Source organism: Pezoporus occidentalis, unplaced genomic scaffold, assembly GCF_034315485.1.
Source record: "Pezoporus occidentalis ecotype Australia unplaced genomic scaffold, CSIRO_AGI_Poc_V1 ctg34, whole genome shotgun sequence".
NCBI classification, from domain to species: Eukaryota; Metazoa; Chordata; class Aves; order Psittaciformes; family Psittacidae; genus Pezoporus; species Pezoporus occidentalis.
In genome coordinates this window covers 1337685-1360014 of record NW_026915376.1, presented here as the reverse complement: position 1 = coordinate 1360014, position 22330 = coordinate 1337685, and the positions used below count along the sequence as shown (strand labels likewise).

Sequence of the window (22330 nt, the reverse complement as noted above, 5' to 3'; positions counted from 1 at the left end):
TAGGGAAAGTTTGGCAATTTCCTGCTGCAGTGTCACCATTTAAATTACCTGTACCATTCCTTTTGGCTGGGAGACAGATGCAGCAGCAGCAGCTTGGGGGCAGAAGATAAGGAAACAGTTTCCTACAGAAATGGTCACTTATTCCCTCATGTCCCTGACAGACAAGTGGGTCCAACAAGCCTCATTCCACACACCTCATTTTGAATGTCAACCCATACACTGTTCTTTTCCCCTACCTCTTTCCCTTCTATAGCATGTGCAGCCTGGCTATCTCCCACTTGTTGGGGTACTTGGGAGTACCTTCCACTTGGGCCAGACAAATTCAATACCTGCACAATAACACTGAGAAACTTTCAGTGTGTTAGAGAACATGTTCCAGTCCTAGGACCTTGCTCTACAGATAGTGCTTGCTCCACAACCAGAATCAGGACGTGCATGTATATGCTGGAACTTAGTGCCACATGTGGCAGAGTTCTGCAGAGGTGCCTCTACTACCTTGACTGCCAGCTGTGGAAACCAGAAAGCCCTCTAAGATTTGTTTACCACTAAACAAGAAAGAAAAATTATGATAATAAGTATAAGCAAGTCTACATTTTGAATGCCTTAGGAAGAAATTTATAATACTATTTCTCATGGAGGGTCAAAGCAAAGAATTCAAGCACCACCAACCCCCACCCCTGCCAAAAAAAAAAGCCCAAACCCACCACAGATCCTGAGCCAGAGGATAACAGTATGCCCACATTAACTCTTAAAACAAAATAATTCATGAAAACAGGCAAGAAAAGAATTCTGCTGAAGTTTTACTTCTTTTCCCTTGGGCATATACAAGCGTAAGGATACAGCACTGCAAATTAAATATTCTAATGCAAATCAGGTCTGTTTCTGAAAGTCATAGTGACCTGAGCAGCCACCCACAATGAAATTTTGCCAAAGTTCCCTCAACCGAAGGACAAATCTAATGGCTCTTAGAGCACACAGAGCTGTAGGAATAGATTTTCTCCATCTCATGTACAAATGCACACGACTTGAAATGAATTCCTCTGAAGAAAATGAGGTGACTAACAGTTGCATGAGAAACTAATGGGAATTTTAATAAGATAAAAAAAAAAACAAAAAACAAACTGATGGACACAGCTGTTCAATGTATCCCATGTTTCATTCTGAATTTTAAATAATTAATTTTAAAAACCAAACAAACAGTAATTGGGTTTTAATAATTGAGAGGACACCAGATAAGGAAACAATATCCAACAAACAGCAAAGGAAATTAACAAGTAATGGAAATAGTCTTAGAAGATCCAGATAACTTAAAATCATGGTTCAGTGTATTTAATTTTTCTCAAGGATGTATGAAATCCCAGGGGGGATCTTATTCATGTTCTTGCTTAGTTTCTTCTTAAGCAGGACTTTGACGTTTTTGCATACTGCTGCAATACGATAGGGAGTTCTATGACTTGCAGTGGTTAGCAGCGCAATAGGATAGGCCTGTACCTATTAAGAAGCAGTTCTGCTCATGATCGGCTCTTTAAGACATGTGAGTAAATTCAATCATGCACTCCTGCAGATTTCACCTGCAACAGCTCGTTGAATAGTACACCGTATATCATTGCCAACTCAGTCTTTGATGGGTGATTGCACAGAAGAGAGGATCCATATACAAGCAACCAACAGGTATGGGCAAGTTATTTGTCTGCATTGGTTCTCTGCTTACGAGCATTTGACATGCGTGGGCACTGATGGAAGCAACTATCACTGATGTCCAAAAACATTTAAATTTGCTCTCTCTTGCAACCTACTTAAAAATATAGACCGTATCATATATAAGGACCATTAGATACAGGTCAGTTTATTGTCAGCTTTTTTCATCACATGTAAGGGTCAGGGCTGAAAGGGTGCAGTGGATTTGCAGTACTTGAAAGTCTGATATTTCTAAGCATAAAAAGGAATTTCACAAGAGCCTTGTACAGAGAACTCATGAAAGACCTCAAGCAACAAGTCTGGACTCTCTTGTAAAAAATAAAGGAGCACTTCAACTCATGCCAAAAGCCTTTAAAAAAAAAGGTAGTGTTTTTCCTATCCTTCACTATCCTATACATTTGTTTATTTAAATGAGTCTAATGTGAGATTCACAGATATGTGGTATGTCTTTGATATGACTAAGCCAGGGGCAATTGGCTTAGCACAGAAATCCCTAAGAATGCATCTGAAGCCCCCAGATGGACAATAAGCCCATTGATGGTGTCGCCAAGCTGCTCCCTGGGAAGGTGCCTGCCGCAGGACACTCCAGTGATGACCAAAAGGGCTACATGGCTGAAAGTTTCCCAAGGGCCCCAGCACAGTTCAAGCCCTAACAAGTCCCTCAGGCTTAGCAAAGATTTAAGAAAATACAGAATTTTTTTTTGTTGTTGTTTGGGTTTGGGGGGGGGGGGGGGGGGGAGAGCAAGGTTTTGTGTTTGTTTTTTTTATTGTTGTTGCTGCTTTATCATAAGGAATAAAATTAACCAATGGCACTCCTCAGTCATGAGCTAAGGCATGGACTGCTGTGCTGAAAGTCATTAGGATTATTTTGAGTGTTTGACTAGGAGTCAACAAGCACATATAGTAATCCAGGTCCCTTACAGCTAACAGAGACTAGATGTTGTTACACTATCTCCTACTAACCACTGAATAATTTTATTCTTGGAGTAGCTGTACCTCACAATGTGGATTATATTTTGTTCCAAGACATGTTGCTACACCTCTGAGCATCAGCAGTTAAAGACCTGATTATCAAATGAATCAGAGCCAACTCCTTTAAACAGCTTCACTCGCTGGCCCTTTTCTTATACCAGCGCAAGTCAACCTGAGAGAATAACCTGGCTTTTTGTCCTTCAGGGATGCCCTAACCTAGCCTGCACAGCACAGCTCTCAGACCCAGGAGAAGTCTTCCACTGTGCACAAGGACTTTATTTCCTCTCCCCCTACTCCCCCTACCAAAAAAGGGAGTGGTAAAGCTATTTCCTAGTAGAATTCAGTGGAGTGAATAAATCTGAAGTTCTGTAGGACTGCACTGACTGAATTACAGTCCCTGAGAAAGCTAAAGGATGTGCTTAAAAAAAAACCCAACAAACCAACACACCAACACAAAAGCCCACAAAATGCCTGCTTGCTGTTTTTCATATTAAAATGGCGCTTTTTTCCCCCAGAAGAGCTTCATTAATTAAAAAGCACTTTAAATAACATTGTTGCGATTACAACCCAGGTTTTACTGTTCCCAAAGAAAACAAAACAAACCCAACACCCCTGCCCCCCCCAAAAAAAAAAAAAACAAAACAAAAAAACAAAACAAGAAACCCCACTCACTTATGTCTTCAATACCATCCCATTAAGGAGTATTTACAAAGGTCTTTCTCATATGATTTATCTCCTTAAATAAAATTTCCAGGTTGGTTGTTAGCATAATTTACCTTTGGTCACCTAACACCCAGCTATCCCAGGTAACACTATCAGAGAACCTAAGTTATGCCACCTTTAAGAAAGTGTCTTGAATGTCCTTTGAACTTTGTTGGACAAATAGTTAGGAACTGGGAATCATTCTTCCCCTTTTAGGGGTGTTGCTTTTGAAAGAGTGATCAAGAGGAAAATGTAAATGTCAGCCTGCTCCTCTCCCTCCTGTGAAGTTGGTGATGCTGCTCCCTGCTGCGCTACAAGTGTAGCACAATGATCCTCCAGCTGCTGCAGGGAGGAGCCAGACAGCTTGTGCAGGAGGCAGAAGGCTCTACTGCTCTTCTGCATCACACTCTGACTGGAGCCAACAGCAAGGGAGATCAGCATTGGCAGCTCTCCTTTTCTTATGCTTGAGTGGATTTCAGGCAGTCAGGGAGATCACTGACAGCAAAACCCATGGGACCTGAAGACTCCAAGGTCTTTTATTCATGAATCCTTAGAAAGTTCTGGCAGTCTCCCTCCCTCCTTTGCCACTGCTGCCAAGTTCACTGCTGGCTGTCAGACTTTCACCCTATTAAAACAAGATTTCAGGAGCAAAAGCTTGCCCACAACCACCTTGCAAGCTGTTTAGAGTCCTGCAGTGGTGCTGGATCATCACCCTCAGGCATCTCACTCTGGTTTTCTAGTGTTCTTCATTCTATACTACCACTGCTTAAAAAAACTCCCTAAACTGCGCATTTTAGCTTCTCACCCTGTCAACATATCCACAAGGAGCCCTAAGTGGCACAGTCACAAACCCCAGCAATACCCAGGGTTTATTCTCATTTCAGAGCATGGGTCTCTTGGGTGACTTTAAGTTCCTCCTTTTCTTGTTTCAGCTACATTAGTATTTTCTATCCAGCATACACATTATAAACACACACAGATACAAATGAGACAGGTTATCATTCTGCTTTCTTGACAAGATCTGCCTTTTAAAGTCTCTCCTGGCAATAAGCAGAAACAACTACTGCTGGAAAGCACTTGGACAGAAATAGCATCAGTAGCACAGTGTAAATAATTAACAAAACCATTCTTTTGGATTGCATTATGCAGAGAGGAATAAATCACCAGACAAGCATAAAAATTCATGAAAGTTATTGTAAAGTTGAAGAAATAAATGTCCTGTATTATTTCAGAGCATGAAATAATCATCGATACATTTAAGAACTGCCTCTTATTCCCTATGCAGCACTGAAAGAGATGGATTCTCTTGAATTCTACATATACCAAATTTTGTACATCCACTAGGATTTCTAGAAGGCTGGTCATCAGAATTTGTTGGGGGGAGGAACTACACAAGCCTTTTTATTGCCTCTCAAATTGGGTAGCCAGAAATTGAGGCATACAAAGTTGCTAGTCATTTCTGAAAACACTGACTCATGGAGCTAATAAAGAGCAGAATGAGCAGTTGCGTTGCTGAGTGACTTGCAACAAAAGATATTATCCGCCTCCCTAAATGATACTTACTAGGAAAAAAATCTATCCTCTAGAGAAAGAAACAAGGTGAATCCAAATCGAACATGCTATTTGTAGTGCTGCCACATGAACACCTAATCTAGTATGATTAGAATTAGTAACTAGAAAACCATGGGGCCCATCCAGCCACATAACTTGTTCTCCAAATCATTTCACATTAGCTTTTTAGGAACAATGGATGCAGTGTCTTCTGATGTTTGCTAATGACACATTTTACCTTTACAGACTGATAAACTCTTAGTACTACCACTGATTTTTCCAGACTTAATATAATTTTTGCAACACAGAGCTCACCTGGAACTGAAAAAGTATAACTATTCTGCTATTTATCTGGTTTACATTTCCATTTATTTTCAAAATGGATATTTTTCAGGTTTCCCCTTGTCCCTTGCACTCATTACTACTAGCAAATCTGCTCAAGTTTTCTGCCAAGCTTTTCCCTCCTCATCAATCTTTAGCTGCTGTTTTTCATCTTAGAGTGAAATCCCAGGTCTTCCTCAGGCTTGATAAAAGGTAGTGCAGTATCCACATTAAAAGCAAAGGAGAGCTAGAGCACCATGGCTGCCTGCTTAGCAGTAGTATGTATAGCAAGCCAAAGTAGCCACTAACCAGAACTGCGATCATTACGTGCACAGGACCTGGACACCTTCAATTTCTAATACCAGCCTACACTTAGAAAGTCAGGGCTAAAAGAGTTGGAGCTCTGTAAACACAATTACTTTTTTTCTGGTAGAATCACCACACAAAAGTAAGGTATGACCAGAGCATTGTATTTCTAAGCTTCTGACACTGTTTTAATTTACATGATAACAGACACTAAACCCATTGATATGGTATTTTTACTTCACTACTGAATCAAGATAAAGTGAGCTGTGAAAATTTCTTGAGATGAATTTTGAACAGCAACATAAAATTTAAGTTTGCCTGCAGAGTAAAAGCTTTATTTTTACTTATTTCTAGAGGATTTTTGATGGTGGGATAACTTGTGAAATTGTGCAAGGTGCAAAATAATAAACTTTACAAAGATAGATGTGTGAACCAGTGATTATCGGGAAAAACTATTTTAAAACACACTGGCAGTATGCATGCCTTCACCAAATAAACACAGATTCACAGTCTACATCCTAACACCCAGACAAAGCCTAAATGATACAATTCTCTTAAAAGCATGGGAAAAGTTCATTGCACAGATGTGCAATTCAGCAGTTGTGCGGACTTGGAGCACTTCAGAGGTGGTATCAAAATGCAGGCTCTAAGTTCAAAACAAAGAAGAAATAAAACCAGCAGTATTTCCTGAAGATGTCCCAAAAATACAACAAAACTGAAATCTCATCTTAACTAATAAACAGTGAAATCAGTGAAAACTTGAGTATAAACTCGATCAGCTCAACGGTTACATCTCCAGTAGGCAGGATAAGCAGTTTCACAGCTGGAACAGTGAGGTCCTGGGTTCTGTGCAAAAAATTGCTACTGACTCACTCCATGTTGGAAAGGTGCTTGACTGCATCTTCTTTCCAGTTTTGCCTCAGATTCATCAACTTCCAAAACAAGATGCTAATACCAAGAACAGGTTTAAGACACACAGTTGCCCACAGTAACACCATGATCAACTAAGCTTTATATATACACAGGAAGTGCTTGTTTGCTTCTCCCCTTTTTCTGAACTACACCAGCCCTACTGCTTTCTACCATCTAGGCCTGCCCTCTACCCTTGAACAGACTTTGTAATGCTGAGAACACCAAAATATTGTATCTGCAGCTCATTACAAAGCCTGGCTGCGTCAGTACTGGGAGGGAACAGGCGTAGGTTTTTCTTCTTCCCAATTCAGACACAAGCAGGCAACCAAGCATAGCCCAGAATACACATCATCATATTTTACCTGAGCTAATGGGCTATAGCTAGTGCCCCACGTGTTCTGTAATAGGACCAGATGCATTCAAACAAGATGCATTTCAGTCTCTGGTGCTACCGTTTTAATCAGACTTGTTATTTTCACTTCTCCTAAAACAAATTAGTCAAAATGCCATTATTTTATCCAGTATCTAGTCAATCTCTGCGATGCCATAATCAAAATATGACAAATCAATACCTTTGAAAGTTTCATTTTATTTATTTAGCCTATAAGATCATCAAGCTGTCCTATATCAAATCCAGTAGCCTGATTAACAAATTAATCATCATCTTCCCAAACATCCACCAGAGCACAAAACTATTATCCTGCTTTCTCTTTAGTGAGCAAAATTGAAATTCACGTAATCACGTAATGAAACACCAGTGAGAAACAAAGCACTGAGCACATTATCTGATATTATTCTGCAGGGAGCACGTGTTTTGAGTTGCCTTCCAACCAATAAAGCAGGGTTGTTGCGTCTGACTTGTGTTATCCTATAACATTGCATAATTCTAACATCAAACTTGAGATTAAAATAGGCAAGCAAGGAACTGGATCATTTCCCAGAATGGTCTCTGAAGGCGGTATATCCTTCTTAGCAACCAAAAGATGATTACTGTGAATTAAAGAATTAGATAATAAAAAGTCTAATCAGAAACATTACTGCCAGCAATTTACTGTCACAGGCCTATTGGAAGAAAATAAACCCCAAAAAGCTCTAAAATTAAAACCATTTTGTCACAAAGTTGACTAATGGAGTAGAAGTACGGTTTAGAGCCACATGACAGAGATGGGAGAAATCCAGACTACTGAAAACCTTTCAAGGAGAATGAGGAAGAAAAAAAAACAGAAAGGAAAAAGAAAAAATGATCTATATATATATATATACCTACACATATTTTTTATTTTTTTTTTTTTTTAGTGGCTTGGTTAAATTTAAACTAGTCAAATCTCCTTTACATTCATGGACACTCTGTAATAACTCACCCATTTAGGAGAGCTGGGGCAAATTCAGACCTAGTTGAAGCAAGTATAGTTCTCCTAAAGTAAGGACATTCTTCCTCACCTGTACCAGGGACAAATCCACGCCACACAAAAGCCCAAAAAGAGGAGTTAGTGATTACATTCTGAACCTCAAGATCTTAGCTTCTACTCAAGTTTTCCAGGCAACTGGCAACGCACTTATAGAGAAAGATTAGTTGAGCCATGTAATCCAGTACAGAAGACCAGGGGAGACACTGTGGGAATGAAATGCATTTATGCAGATCACATAACACCTCTACTATCTCTGTTATTCCACCCCATACACTGGAGCAGCAAAGGCCAGGATAGCAGTCCAGAAATCCTGACCCTGGGTTCAAGTGGTATAAATACCTGAAATTTCCAAGTAAATATTAGTCTGAGAGAAGGGAAATTCCAATCCAGTTTCAAACACCAGTAGCAAAATTCAAGAGGTACCTAACCAAATAGTCTAAAGACTAAAGAATTTGTCAGTTTCCCTCTAAATTTTTTTTTTCTTCTTTTTTTTCATACCAGCATTCCATGGAAGCTCTAGAGGCTTTCTTTGAAGTTTTCCTTTATTGCTTGTTCCTCCCATGTGAAAAATAGTAAAAGGCTATATTAACAAGTTAAGGAGGCTACATATTCAAACCTACAGTGTTCTGGGACTTCCAGATTTACAGTTAATCTAACTTTGACTGTGCCTCTACACACGTGTGTGTGCACACAGTCCATAATGTACAGTGACCACAGACTGATAGATCCAACAGATTTCAGAGGTCTTATGCAAATGTATTCACATCCAAGGAACTTTAACACATTTATTCAGTTTTTACAGGTGGCTGAATAATTGTTACCACAAACTAAAAAAAAAAATCTATTTTGGTCTTTAAAAGTATCTGTTTTAACTATTTCCCATCATTTCATCTAAAAGGGATGTTGTAATAATGATTGGTCTAGGTTATTATACATGCAATCTGACCTATCAGCTATTTCCATCCTTTGCATATTAAATACTGTAATTAAGGTTGATTTATTTTAGCAGAATTACTGTTGTTTGTATTTCCACTAAGAGCAAAAGTCAGGCTTCAGGTATGTTACCATGTCTTTTAGATTCCCTGTGATATGAGCTAGTGCTTATTAACAATCCTAAACTACAAGGTGGGATGGCAATACCTACATATTTCTTTCAGCTTCCAAAAACTTGGAAAAAATTGTACATTGGCTGAAATAAGCTGTTGAAAATTACAAAACATGCTGTCACTATTACAAAGATGTGAAACACAGGGATTCATTAGTCATCTGACAGGCTGCATTATCAAAGTTCTGTCTAAGGTAGCTTGATAACCAAGAAATATCAAAAAGCAATCTTTTTCAGAAAGATTAATCCCTTTCCCAAGCTCAACAGACTCTAAGTGAAGAGTTTATGAAATCCATTTTAACAACAAATAAAACATAAAAAATACCTTCCAGCTTGGAACTCTCTCCAAGCTGACAATTACAAGCCAAATTCTGAGTCAAATTCGGAAAGTTAACAACCCTAGATTCTTTCAGGGGTTTGCCTTCAGCCACCATCAGTGTGTCAGACCTTGTTCAAAGCCAGTACAGATTTGCAACCACTCTTGATTCTTAGAAACTAAAGCACAAAAAACACTTCTATTCTCTCACACCAAAGAAGCATCAGTAGTTCAGGAAGTTATGAAGAAACATATCTGCACAGGTAGACTAATTGTTTTTCTCATATCAAGTAACTAAATTCCCAATTATTTTTGCACCAGACACGTTAGTTATACTATTTTTTCCATAATAAATCTGGTAAATTTGCTTGTTTTCTTGTTTCTTACCCATTTTTTCAAAACTTTGTAGGTACCTCAGCAATTTTCCTGCATCAGCTCATGCATTCACAAAAGCTTCTACATTTATCTATATACAAACATATTCAGTGCTGCACCAAAAGCATCATGATCACCAAAAGGAGTTGATCCCGACCTTCTACTCTGCTCTTGTTAGACCCCACTTGGAGTACTGTGTGTAGTTCTGCTGACCTCAGCATAAGTAGAACATGGAGCTGTTGGAGCAAGTCCAAAGGAGGGCCACAAGGATGATCAGGGGGAATCAAGCAGCTCCCATATGAAGACAGACTGAGAAAGTTGGGGCTATACAGCCTGGAGAAAAGAAGGCTGCATGGAGACTTCATTCAATATCTGAAGGGGGTCTACAAAGATGCCAGAGTGGGACTCTTCATCAGGGACTGTAACGATAGGACAAGGGGTAATGGGCTCGAACTTAGAAGTTCAGGTTAGACAGAAGGAAGAAGTTCTTTACTGTGAGGGCAGTGAGGCACTGGAACAGGTTGCCCAAAGAAGTGGTAAATGCTCCATCCCTGCCAGTGTTCAAGGACAGGTTGGACAGAGCCTTGGGCAATGTAGTCTAGCGTGAGGTGTTCCTGCTCATGGCAGGGGGTTGGAACTAGACAATCTTAAGGTCCTTTCCAACCCGAACCATTCTATGTATATTATCGTCTCTATGTTTAATTAATATGCTGTTTATATAACTTTTGAGATTGTTAACAAAGATGTTAAGGAAAATGTACTCAGTGCTTATCTCCTTCACACTACTGGACATCTCTCCACAATCCATTGCTTTTCCATTTATCACTTTATAAAGATCCTTTTTCAACTGTGCTTTATGTAATTTATTCCGGATTTCGTCAGGAGCTGTCCAGGACAATCTAAGAGCTGCTCAAGATTACTTTTCTGAACACATGGAAGTTGAGTAAGATCTGTGAAGTTTAAAATTTTAAGATGTGTATAGGACAGGAGGCAAAACCTCAGTATCATTCATTCATCTGTAAAATACTTCAGAGTGAATAATCAAACAAGCTTTTTACTTATACCACAGCTGCTTACAAAAATCAACATGGATTTGCCAAAAGCATTTCAGTTCCTTCGAGGGTATAAGAACAATGAGAACATAAGAGCAAGTAAGCACACGAGAGGTATCGCAATGGCTTTTTTTGCAAACGAAACTACTAGCATGAAAACCCAAGCAGACTAAGACAAAGCAAGTAAAATCTAAGTTGAGGTACTACTACATTCAGGGCGTTATGTGTTAAGAAACTGCAGCCTGATCACAAATGAATCTGTAAAACAGCAGGAACAAGTTTCAGAAATCAAAAGAATCTCTTATTCAGTGGTTATTTCATATGGATGTGATACATTACAGTACTGCTTTTGCAATTAAAAATGTAGAGACTAACAATTTACAGATATTTCCAAGAGCTAGGAAAGAACAGGAGATTTTAACACTTACACTTTGCATCAATTTTGGTCAGTTGTATGTCACACATATAACTAGTCTTACTGGAAACAATCTGACATATTGCAAATAAAAGAATTCTAGATGCAGCTATCCGATACTTTGCTATAAAATTCTGGCACTTTTAATTAATAGCAAACATTCACCAAGTTTCAGAAGGCTAAATAACCAGAATCCAATTTAAATCACAGCCCTTAAAAATTGATCAACTATGGACTGACCTGGCTCCAAATGTTCTTTTCCACATACTAATTAAACTAAGTTGGGAGCTTACAGTGAACAAGGCAGTGGAAAAGCACTGCAAACTGTTAATCTTTCAATCTTTGCAAAAAGTAAGCAAATTATCTTAATTGACTGCTGCCCAAGACTATGCTGGTATTTAAAACGACAGCACAAATGCTGTTCCAATAATGCTGTTTACCAGGAAGCACGTGCCACTGGCATCATCCCAAGCTGTTTGAGGTAATTGCATTTTTGCACCATCAAGAGAATTAGAAGACCTGGCACCTCAGGGCAAAAGTCTAATTCACATCTACTCCCCATCCCAAGTGAACTAACAGCACTTTGACCCATCCTCCTTTTCTCACCAGTACTACACACAAACTGCACACAGAAAAAGAAACCCGCTAAAGGGGTTTAGCAACAGCTAAAGGGTAATCATGCCAAGTTTATAAAAAAAAAAAAACCAGCTCATACTACAAGCAACTATTACAGCTTGTAGCCTCCCCATGGGGAGAAGCACTCAACTATACAACTTCCATGAAGCCAGTATGCCTCGAAGAGTAAAAGCTTTGCAGTGCACCTACAGAAGGCTTACACTGGAGAGATTACAGCGCATGCAATTGCACTCGCATCCAGCTCAGTCTGCTGGCCAATGGGGAAGGACAAACAGCCTGTCAACTTGTCTTCCAAGCAGTTTGTAATTAACTATTACCTAGGCTCTAAAGGGACTGCATGCTTTCCATTGCCTCCTCTCCACTGTGCAAGCAGAAGAGAGAAGGATGAAGGTTCCTATGTCCCTTGCTAAACCAAGCCTAGTAAATACTCGGGACTCCTCTCAGCAAGCGTGCAAGAGCAAGCCCAAAAGTTTTCTTCAGACACCTCTGTCACAAAACTAAGTTGTTTACTACTTTTGGTACAAAATGAATTAACTTCAGCACAACACTCTCAGACAAGACACTTGCCAGAAAATCATTAGATTCAACAGAATGCAAGGCAGTGTTATACAGCTTTCAACTATTACCCAAGCGGCATACTTTATCTCACATTTAACAAAAAGAACATGAGACCCATTTCAGCTGCTGCCCCTCACATCTTTTCAACACCAGTGATGATTAAAAATTATTGAGACAAGCAAAGTTCTTCACCAGCAGAAAGAGCTCTTTACCATCCTGAAATACTACAACACAATACAGATGACCACAAAGGAGAGATGTGACAATAAGTCTTTCCCCAAAGACTCCATTCGTCATGGCCATAGCAACTTAACCATAAATTTAATCTCGCACAAGCATAAGGTAGGTTTCACAGGTAAAAATACTAAAACTTTTTAGACTCCTTCCTGCACACATAAAATATTAGGACTTTCCAAGATTGTAGGTGGATGTATTTGGGATCATTATCCTCCAAAATTCCAGAAACATTAAAAGGAAGAACAACCAGGATAGTTTTCTTTGGGCAGCCTCTTATCTATCCCATCAGGTCAAACTGGGTTTTGTAATAAAATGGTCAGCACTGCCATCGTGTAAGGGTATAGGATGGGTTCAGGGGCTTTTGTTGCTATGTAAGATAGCCTTAATCAGCACAATAGAGACTCAGCAATGGGAAAATATGGTTAAAATACTCTTCCATTGCTCAGGGGAACTCTACCATTGGAAAACAGCTCAAGCAAAACAAGAAAGGAACTGAAGGCTTAGAGTTGGCCTTATGTGACAAAACATCAGAAAAAATGTCAAGGAGACAATCAAGAGTGAGGTGTCAGCTTTAGTATAATGTCTTTGACTGGCACTGATTTTTTGGAGGAGAAAAAATTGTATATTCAACCTATCTGTACTTCAGAAAAACATCTGATATAGTGCCACATGAGATCGGTATGAGGGATTAGTGTGGCAGAGCAGGGACTTAACTAAAAGGAATTGTGCTAAAAAGCAGAAGTAAAGGGCTGGAAGGGGATTAGTTATGGGCTTTTCTCAGGCTCAGTCTTGGGACTGATATTGCTCACTACTTCTACTAGCAACCTTACAGAAGCAATCCTGCCACAACCCACATGCTTTTGTTTCTCAAGCTGTGTGCACCAAATCTCAGCAAAATTTCCCTTCAGAAAACTTAAAAAGAGAGCAGTACTTGAAATTTTCGTCCTATCACTCCCTAAACATCTGTCACTTGTTCTGGCTATTTTTAAGAGCAAATTCCTTACAGAGAAATTAGAAATAACATAGCTAACATGTTTACATAGAACAGAAGGAAATTGCAACAAACTCTCAACTATCCAAAGTCTTTAAGACTAAAGTTAACTGAATATTAACAGTTAAGATACAACTGAAAGCATTTAGAAATAAAACTGAAAAAACAGATTTAGATCTTAAAAGCTGACACATGTTCACAAGTTTAAAGAAAAGTGTTCATGATTATTTATAAATGAAGTACAGGTCCCAGTGTTATTGAAAATCTTTTCTGTTTAAAGTGCCTGAAAAGTGAGGTCTATGGTAAAAATGTCAACAGAATTTTAAAGTAATTGAACAATCCTAGTCACTACATTGATAAAAAAATTCATACAACTACCATGTCATTTCACAGAAAACAGCTTTCAAGCACATATATTTTGTTTTGACACTTACAGACAAATAGGAAAACAGATAAAAATGCAGATAGAATTGTATCAGACAGAAGATGCCAAAACAAGCTATTCAGATCTATGAAAAGAGTAAGGCTGTTGTATCTCCAACTGTTCTGCAGCACATAAACACTGCAGATAAAAAATTGCAGACCAAATTCAGTTATTTCTTACACATCATGTGAACAAAGGAAAAGTGAACAGTTAAACCCCCAATATACTCCTATTTTTCCCTTATTGTTCCAAACTGTATACATGAACTTCACAGCTGAATCACTAATTCATCACCAGAAAAATTACTGAAAAGATCTGTTATACCATTTATACAAATAAAATCATTTTATTGTGAAAATATATGAAGAGTAGGAATAGAAGATATGGAAGAAGTTGTTAAAGTCAAAGATTTGCCTTATATCTTAAACTGAATGACAAATCATGTGTTAAAGACAATTATCTCTTTTTCATCCTCTGTATTTACTTATAACTTTTAAGCTGACTCGACCTTTTCCTTTTCCCACAGAATAAATGAAACACATTTTTCCTATCACTTAGCAAAATAGTTAAGTAATCAGAAACTCAGCGGTATGTTTTTTCTGGCAAATGTGGCTGTTGACACAAGGAGTTAAGTTATTGTAAGTGCATAGAAAGAGTATTATGGGACAAGTTCTCACATCTCAGACCCAGGACTGTGAGGATTTTGAGGTATATCTCCTGGCTAGCATATTCTGTTTAAAACCACAAAGCTCCAGAAGCATTAACCCATGCACTGGTATGGTGATATACATTTGATGCAGAGCATGATCAGTCAAAGACAGGCAGTTGCTTTCTTGTTGAGCAAGTTGGACTATATGTTTCCTTTACTCCAGGAGCTGAAAATGCAGACTCAGTGAAGTTCAACTGATGCACACAGACAATATCTAATCCAGAAGTGCTGGTACATATTATGGACTTAGCCCATTAAAATTTTTGAATAGTTGAATTGGCAGAGCAAGTTAACAACGTTAAGTGCTTTTCATTATGTAGCTCTGCAGTTTTGGTCCTTAGTAGGTACCCTTAATCCAGACTTAATATATCTGGGAAAGACAGTCTTGGGACTATATCCCACAGAATTTACAGTGATCTTAGGCAAATTGAATTCTAGCCAAAAACCCTGCAACAGCACTTTTCTTCTATCAAACATGTTGTTTCTTTTCTATCCCATCTAGACTTTGAGGAAGCCAGAATAGAATTTTCAATCAGTGCAAAAAAAAAAAAACCCTCACAGTTCTTCCCCAAACCCTAAGTCTCCTACCCATTCACCCTCTCTCTATCCCAACTGTCCAGTTGTATAGGTTTTGCTTGCTAGGAAACGTTCTGTAAAAGGCTTGGTTTTCACTTATTTCTCAACATGACAAAACCATAACTTAAACCTTTCTTTTTGTCAAAAAATTGCTGTTTTAGAGTATCCTGCAGTTTCAAGTCCTGCCATGCTGCACATATAGTAACCAGCTACTGCTGTGTCCAGCACATTTGGGTACAGAGCAGAACTGAACTATAGGAGCACAAAATAGATGGAAACTGTTCAAAGCTGATCAGTGAAGAATCACCGTTACTCTGGGAAGTCCCCTGTGCCAGACTGGGAGACCCAATTTTGCCATCCTGCTGCACAGTTAGTCTGCAAGAGAAAAGACCAGAGCAGAATAAAAGTAAGAACCCTTGCACATCTGCATGGCAGCAATGTACAGTCATGGAGGTGCCCTGGCAACGTGAACTCGGTGGGCTACGGACAGTTCCTGTGACTTCCTCCAACCTGCTCCACTTCAGACCACAGTGCAGATTGGCAGGATAGCTCTGAGATTGTCTGACTTGAGCTATACCAGAAGATTTGTCTATTGGAAACAATTTACCTTTCATACTCAAATTTAAAAGTTTCCAATGTAGAGCAGCTCCTAAGGTTTAGTGATATTTCAGATTATGCATCTCAAATACCCTTATATAAAATGAACTACTCTTCTGTTAAAAATAATTTAGCCATATACACACCACTTAGAGTAGTTTAGTAGCTGTGTAATTTACATAATTTTAAGTTATATAGCAAATAAAGTACTAGTTATTGTACTATTCTATTTGAATTTGCAATAAAAAGGCCTTAGGCTTTAATTAGTATAAAATCAAGTAATTCAGTTGTTACTTTTGAAAATGGTATAATTATAAAGAAAATCAAACTACAAAGTATTTTCAGTAGGTGTTTAGGATACAGTAAAGTAGATCTTTAAAATCTCTGCTCTTAATTACAAATGAACAGAACTTTTTATTAATACACACATATTAAGAATCCATATACTGTTGTCTGGAGGGAGAAATATCTTTTATGTTTTAATGCAAGTGTGAAATTTTGGCTACAATATCTCAAGCAGTATGTTTTTAAAAGAAATTGGTGTGGCCCAGGTCCAGGAAAAATTTGATGTCTGAAAGCCTGATTTTGCTTTGCTTAGCTCCTGAATGTGTAGATCCAGAGCAGAATCAAGGACTGGTACGAGCAGCAAGTCTTTTTGTAAGATACACATCCTTAGCATCTCTTCTTAAAGCTCTCACTTCCATGGTTGGGCACAGCTTAGCCAAGGATTTTCATAATGGCAGTTTTGGTAACACTCCTGATTTCCATCTAAGTTTATGTCTTTATAAACAATAAAAATAAAAATAAAAAAACAGTGAGTGCTCTGTACTAGCTCCAGCTCAATGGACCCACAAGAGAAGCCTAGCAGAAGAGTCGGTCTCTCAGCCAGCCATATCTGTCAGTACAATTTACATGAGCAGAGGATGCCAATGAATGAGGCAGCGGGCAGGAGTCCCAAAGACAAAGGCTCTCACCATTTGGACAAACACAGTTCTCCAAGCTGAACTGAGAATTTCACTTAGCTTGCTGGATTCACACAAGTTTAAGACCATGTGATTTACACTCTGAATTCTGGCATTATCCAGATTTCCAGCTCAACCAATTAGCTTACATTCGTTACTTCAGATTTCAGTCTTTTCACCATTTCTTTGAAATTCTACTATATCCACACATCAAAAGTGTGTAAAATAGTTCTGCCTTTCTCTGTAAATAAGCACAGTCCTATTTGGTTGGTAAGCCCTTGCAAACATGTAAGCCTCTGCAGCATAGCTGTTTTCCTAGACAGGGTGAAACCAACCACCCCCCAAACATGTTTAAAAGCTCAGAGGGAAAGCAGGGAGGTTATTCATATAGCAACAATCTAACAGTTCAGTCGATTTTATTTATTTTTTTTAAGTAAGAAGGGTTTATTAGTGTCGCACTGACACAGGGATTTTTATTCATTTGTAAGCCGCTGCTCAGCAGTAGCAATTAATGCTATTGCATATGCAGTCTGCTGCGAAGTACATTCTGAAGTGGTTTCTAAAAACAGTCTGGTTAATTTTCCTAGCAAAATCTTGGAACAGCCCTGCCAAAACACCCAGAAATAAAGCAATCTTGTTCAGACAGGTCTTAAATATTTGTTCTTTCACTCTGAAGTATTCCTTTCAGCCACATCATTACATTTGGATTGTACAGATGAACACAGATTGCAGTGCTGTTTACAGCTCTATAACTGTAATGATGTAATTCTAATTTGGAAAAAGATATTCATCTATAAAGTTAATTGCTTTTCTTGTTAGCAAGCCTTATCCTAGTCCACAGGCTGATTATAAAATAGTAGTATAGGCTGAAATTAAGCTCCATTGTCACCTACAGACTCGCTTACGCAAGCAAAATGTACAGCCAGGACTAATGAGTTTATTTACCAAATTTCCCTCTGCAGCACCAAAGGGAATACAAGGCGTGCATTCCCCTTGCATCCAAGCATCCCAATGACCATGAACATTTCATTTCCCAAGGAGAACTTGCTCTCAGTAGATCAAAGCTAGAAATATTATGAACCATGGCAAGAGATCAAGAGAAAGGCGCCGTTAGTGTCTCTAGTCCGGTACCATGTAATAGCAGAAAGTTTATTAGTTAAATATCCGAGCCGTCCCAAGTGGTCTACTGTAATCAGTAGGACTAGTCATAGCAGTTTTAATGAGCTTTATGAGCTTAAGACACAAAATCAGGTCATATTCAAACTGTTCAAAACATCAAAAATCTGGTTTGTGAATTTATTTGACAAATTTTATGCCATATAGAAAGCATAACGGAGAAGAAAATGCATGCAGGTGACAGGAGACAGCACAGACTGACAACTGGTAAGTAGACGTTCTCTGTCACAACATAGGAAATTAGGAACTAAGCCTCATCTTTGGAGACTATGCCTCACAAGAAATTTCATGTGACTTTTCTGAGTAATTCTGCTGTGTCCCTAAGGCTTACGGAGATAAATTACAAATTAGGAGGGCCTAGATATTATCTTAGTAGTGGCTAAACAAGTACAGACTGAATGGTATTGTGTCAGGCTGATATCCACATAATTAGCCTCCTAAAAAGAAAAGCTCTTTTGTTGCTCTGAACTACACTTCATCTTTTCCTCTTCAAGAGGTACAAAGAAAGTTTAATCATCCTAAATGCTGAAGAGGCTGAGAGCAAAGATTCTCAAGCACTGAAGAGCCCTCTGAGGAGAAACACTACGGAGCTCACTAACCTCTTCATAGTTCAGGAGCATAGTTCAATAATGCAGCACAATTAACGCTCGCCATTCTTAACCTCAGTAATCGGACAAGGGAAACTTACACCTTTTACCTTCATGGCTTCTTTTTTTCATCTCCCCTAGAGCATTTGCACTTCTTACTGCAAAATAATGCTAGTACTTCATCGAAGCTGCAGAGCAACATGCAGAGAGTTTGTAAGGGAGAGAGAAAATAAATCCTCTTTTAAGTTCTCAGAGAGCCAGGGCCAAAAATGTCCACAGAAGGGGAAAGAGAGAGGAAGGGGAGAGGAAGGAAGAAAACAATCTCCAAGGCAGATACCCACAGGTCATTTTTATTAAGAAAACAATTCCGGTAATTGCTGACACTTGTTTCTCTACAAGTTGTGACTTACCACCTTAACTACCAAAGCAGACGTTTTCACTGGACATCCCTGACAACTCCAAAGAGAATTTGCCACATAATGCACAGAACAAATTTGCTTAAGAAAGACAGAAGGTGACAGCAATCAAGGGCACATTATACCCACTTACTATCCCTTACCTATCTCCCCAAGTCTTCAGGATAAATAGTACCACAGAAGATATCTTCAGTCTCCCAGTTATTTGGGCAGAGAAGTGCAGAAGCATGAATCACAACCTCCATGAACTTTAAAGGGTACTTTTGAGAGGAATACAGAAAATTTTATCTTCATTTTTTTCACACCTGTACTTACCTTATAGCTAAGGCAGTCCTTTACAAGGTCTCTTCTCTGACCTGCGTGGTGCACTCGAAGACAGTCTGGGAATTTAACATCTGTCCACAGTCAGTAGGCACAGAAAACACCCTACCCACAAAACCACAGTGAAGAAAAAAGAGCTTTTTCACAAATAGCAGCTACCTGTGTCTCATTAAAACAAGTAAGAACTTTCATTTAATTAGTTTAAGACACTGACTATTTAGGTGGCATGTGAGACTACATTGGACAACTCTACACAAAGCAGTAATCACTTTCTCTCCCCCTCAACTTGCCACTCTAGCTTAATAGTTCAGCAAAACCAATATATCAGCCTCCTAATCAAAGTCTCCAAGTAAAAAAGGTCTATTGGGTTTTCCATAGCACTTCTTACACTGACTTTTAACTTGCATGCTTGGACATTCCCAATTAAAGTCTCACCTGCCTTTCTCAAATCCAATTTTAGTCTGTATCATGACTGTCCATCTGTAACAGACATAGGAGGTTCTGCTCAGTGTTAGAGAATTACCAATATGTAGGAAAGAACTTAAAGAAGAAATGTAAACCTAAGAATGCAAGAACACTTGTTAAAGAAAAAATCAGTAAGAGGTCAGGACCTCAAAAACCACACCATGTGCTGTCCAGATACAGAAGTGTTCACATTGAAGTTATGTTGTGCAGAACAAGCATAACCTTCTGCTGTCTCTTCATCTGTGCATAAGCACACATTTGTAGTCTAAGAGCAAAACCTCCAACACACAGCAAAAACCTATTTCCCTTCTGTTAAGGCCAGAAACACTTTCAGCCCCTCATATTTTACCTCCCTTATGATTACCTAAGCTTTGGATTCTATTTTCTCAAATCTTCACTTACTTTATACAAGTGGAGTATCATATTGTTAATTTATGTCTTTATTAACTCACTCTGTCCTTCTCCTCCCACTGTTAGTGATGCATGCAATTCACTTAAATTTGATATTATCTGTTAATGTCATTAGTATATACTTACACCCACTCTAAGATAATTAGTGAAGATAACTTATAGAAAACATTAAGACACAAGGAACACACACAAAACATATACACCAGTGACTGAAAGGGAAAAAGGCCAAGTCTGCTTCAGGGCCAGGTTTCATCACAGTAATTATTATTGTAACCATTACATCATCTCTTCTTATTCTAACAGAGAAGTTCTGTGAGTTTATGCATCTGATAAAGCCCCACGATGGAGAAATCAACCCTTATTGCCAATCTCTGAGGAAGTTTTTGGTTTAAGTATTCAGTTCTCTTATCAGATATCCACCTTGATTTAAATTTCTGAAGCAAATGTCACTTGGAGACATTGTATCAAGTGCTGCACTGAAATCCAAACATATAATAGCTACAATATATCATTCCTTGCCTCCATTTCAGCTTCCATTTTTACAGTTTTACCTAGGAGTATAACCTAGTTTGCCTTGCAAACAATGTTAGTTCTTCATAAGAGACACTGCTGATCATTAATAGCTCCATTATCCTCTGGAATTCATTTGTTTATGAAATGTCTGTAAGCTCAGGACAGTTCATTTCACTGTCAGTGTATGCAATGCTAGGCTAGGATTTGCACTGATGCATGGTATCACAGAATATAACCTCTGGAGGTCACCTGGCAGAACACCTCACTTCAAATGGCCAGTGAGATCAAGTCACTCACAGTCTTGTCAAGGCAAGTTTTAAAAGTTCCAAGACTGGAGGCTGCACAAATTCTCTGTGCCCTTTTTCCAGTGTTTTCTCCACTTTCCCATATGCCAAAATCTCCAGACCTCTGACCAGCTTGGTGCCCTGCACCAGACTTGCTCCAGTTCAATATCTTTCTTGTATTACACGCCTGCAAGCACTACTGCAAATGCAGTCTCAGGTGCCAGAGAGGAAAAATCATTTTCCTCAGCCTGCTACTGGTACTTGCTATACAGCATCCCATGAGGTGCTTAATCACTTTTAATCATTTCTGCCTCATATTCAGCTCCCTGTCCACCAGCCCCAATAGGTCACATATGATCTCAAATATGATGTGGTTTCCCCCGTTTCAAGCAAAAAGCAAGCATTACCTATCTACAGTCAGTTTCCACAGGGTCACAAGTGGTCATGCAGGTCAAAACCAAGCAAAGGTTTTGCATGCCCAGAGAAAAAAAAAAACTGTTCCTTTCTCTCTTGTTGCCTCTCACCTGCACAGCAGTCTCCTCAACCTCATGTTCCTCTTTCTGGAATTAACCTACACACTGCTTTAGCTTTAGGTTTTACTCCTGTTGTTTTTCTTTTTTAGCAGTTATTTCTGCCTGCTGAGCACAGATGAAGAAGTTAATCAGGCCATTCATTAACCCTTTCCAGATTTTGCAGTTGTGGGAGATAGATATAGCCAATTACTGCTAAATAGGCTGTGTCCAATTTCCCTCAGCTGACCCACTGAATATACCAAGTGGGTCAGCTGGGGGAACTCCTAACATGCAATTCGTGCATTCATTCGGTGTTTAAGAAGAACTACAAAGTATTAGAGCCTGTAAACACAGACTGAACAAAAAGTTTCTATCCCTCTGTCTAGAAAGATTGACTTTTAAAGAAATATTTGCCGCTATTTTTCATAACCATAGCTGGCTCAAGGTATAGGCTCTTACACCACTCCATCTCCTCTAAAACTCAAAAAACCCCAACTTTTCCAGATCCACAAATTTTTACTGACAATTGCTAGTTTTCTGAAGCCCTTCAAATCACCAACAACGCAGGTGACCTACCCACCATTGGATCCTCCATGCTTGACTTTCTCTCTATAGCCCTATTAACATTCCCCATATTCACATCACCACTAAAATCCACATCAACTCTTTCCCATTCTTCCCCTCTCTACTACACTTATAGCCATGGAAAAACTGTGCTAACCAGCCACAACAGTTCACACCTCAAAATAGCACCAGCAAGCAAAGAGTGGAGAAGAAACCCTTCCCTTCAAAGGGAGGCTTTCGTTTATTGAGACACAAAA

General features: G+C 38.9%; 1 long non-coding RNA gene across 1 annotated transcript; it reads right to left on the bottom strand.

Moving 5' to 3' along the window:
• Nucleotides 1–16509: 16509 nt before the first annotated feature.
• LOC134169272 (uncharacterized) lies at nt 16510–21792 on the bottom strand. The gene is made up of 3 exons (XR_009966841.1): nt 21522–21792; nt 19319–19383; nt 16510–16642 (listed from the first exon to the last, which is right to left on the bottom strand). It is a non-coding gene; the product is annotated as an uncharacterized LOC134169272 (long non-coding RNA).
• Between the last annotated feature and the right edge of the window lie 538 nt (nt 21793–22330).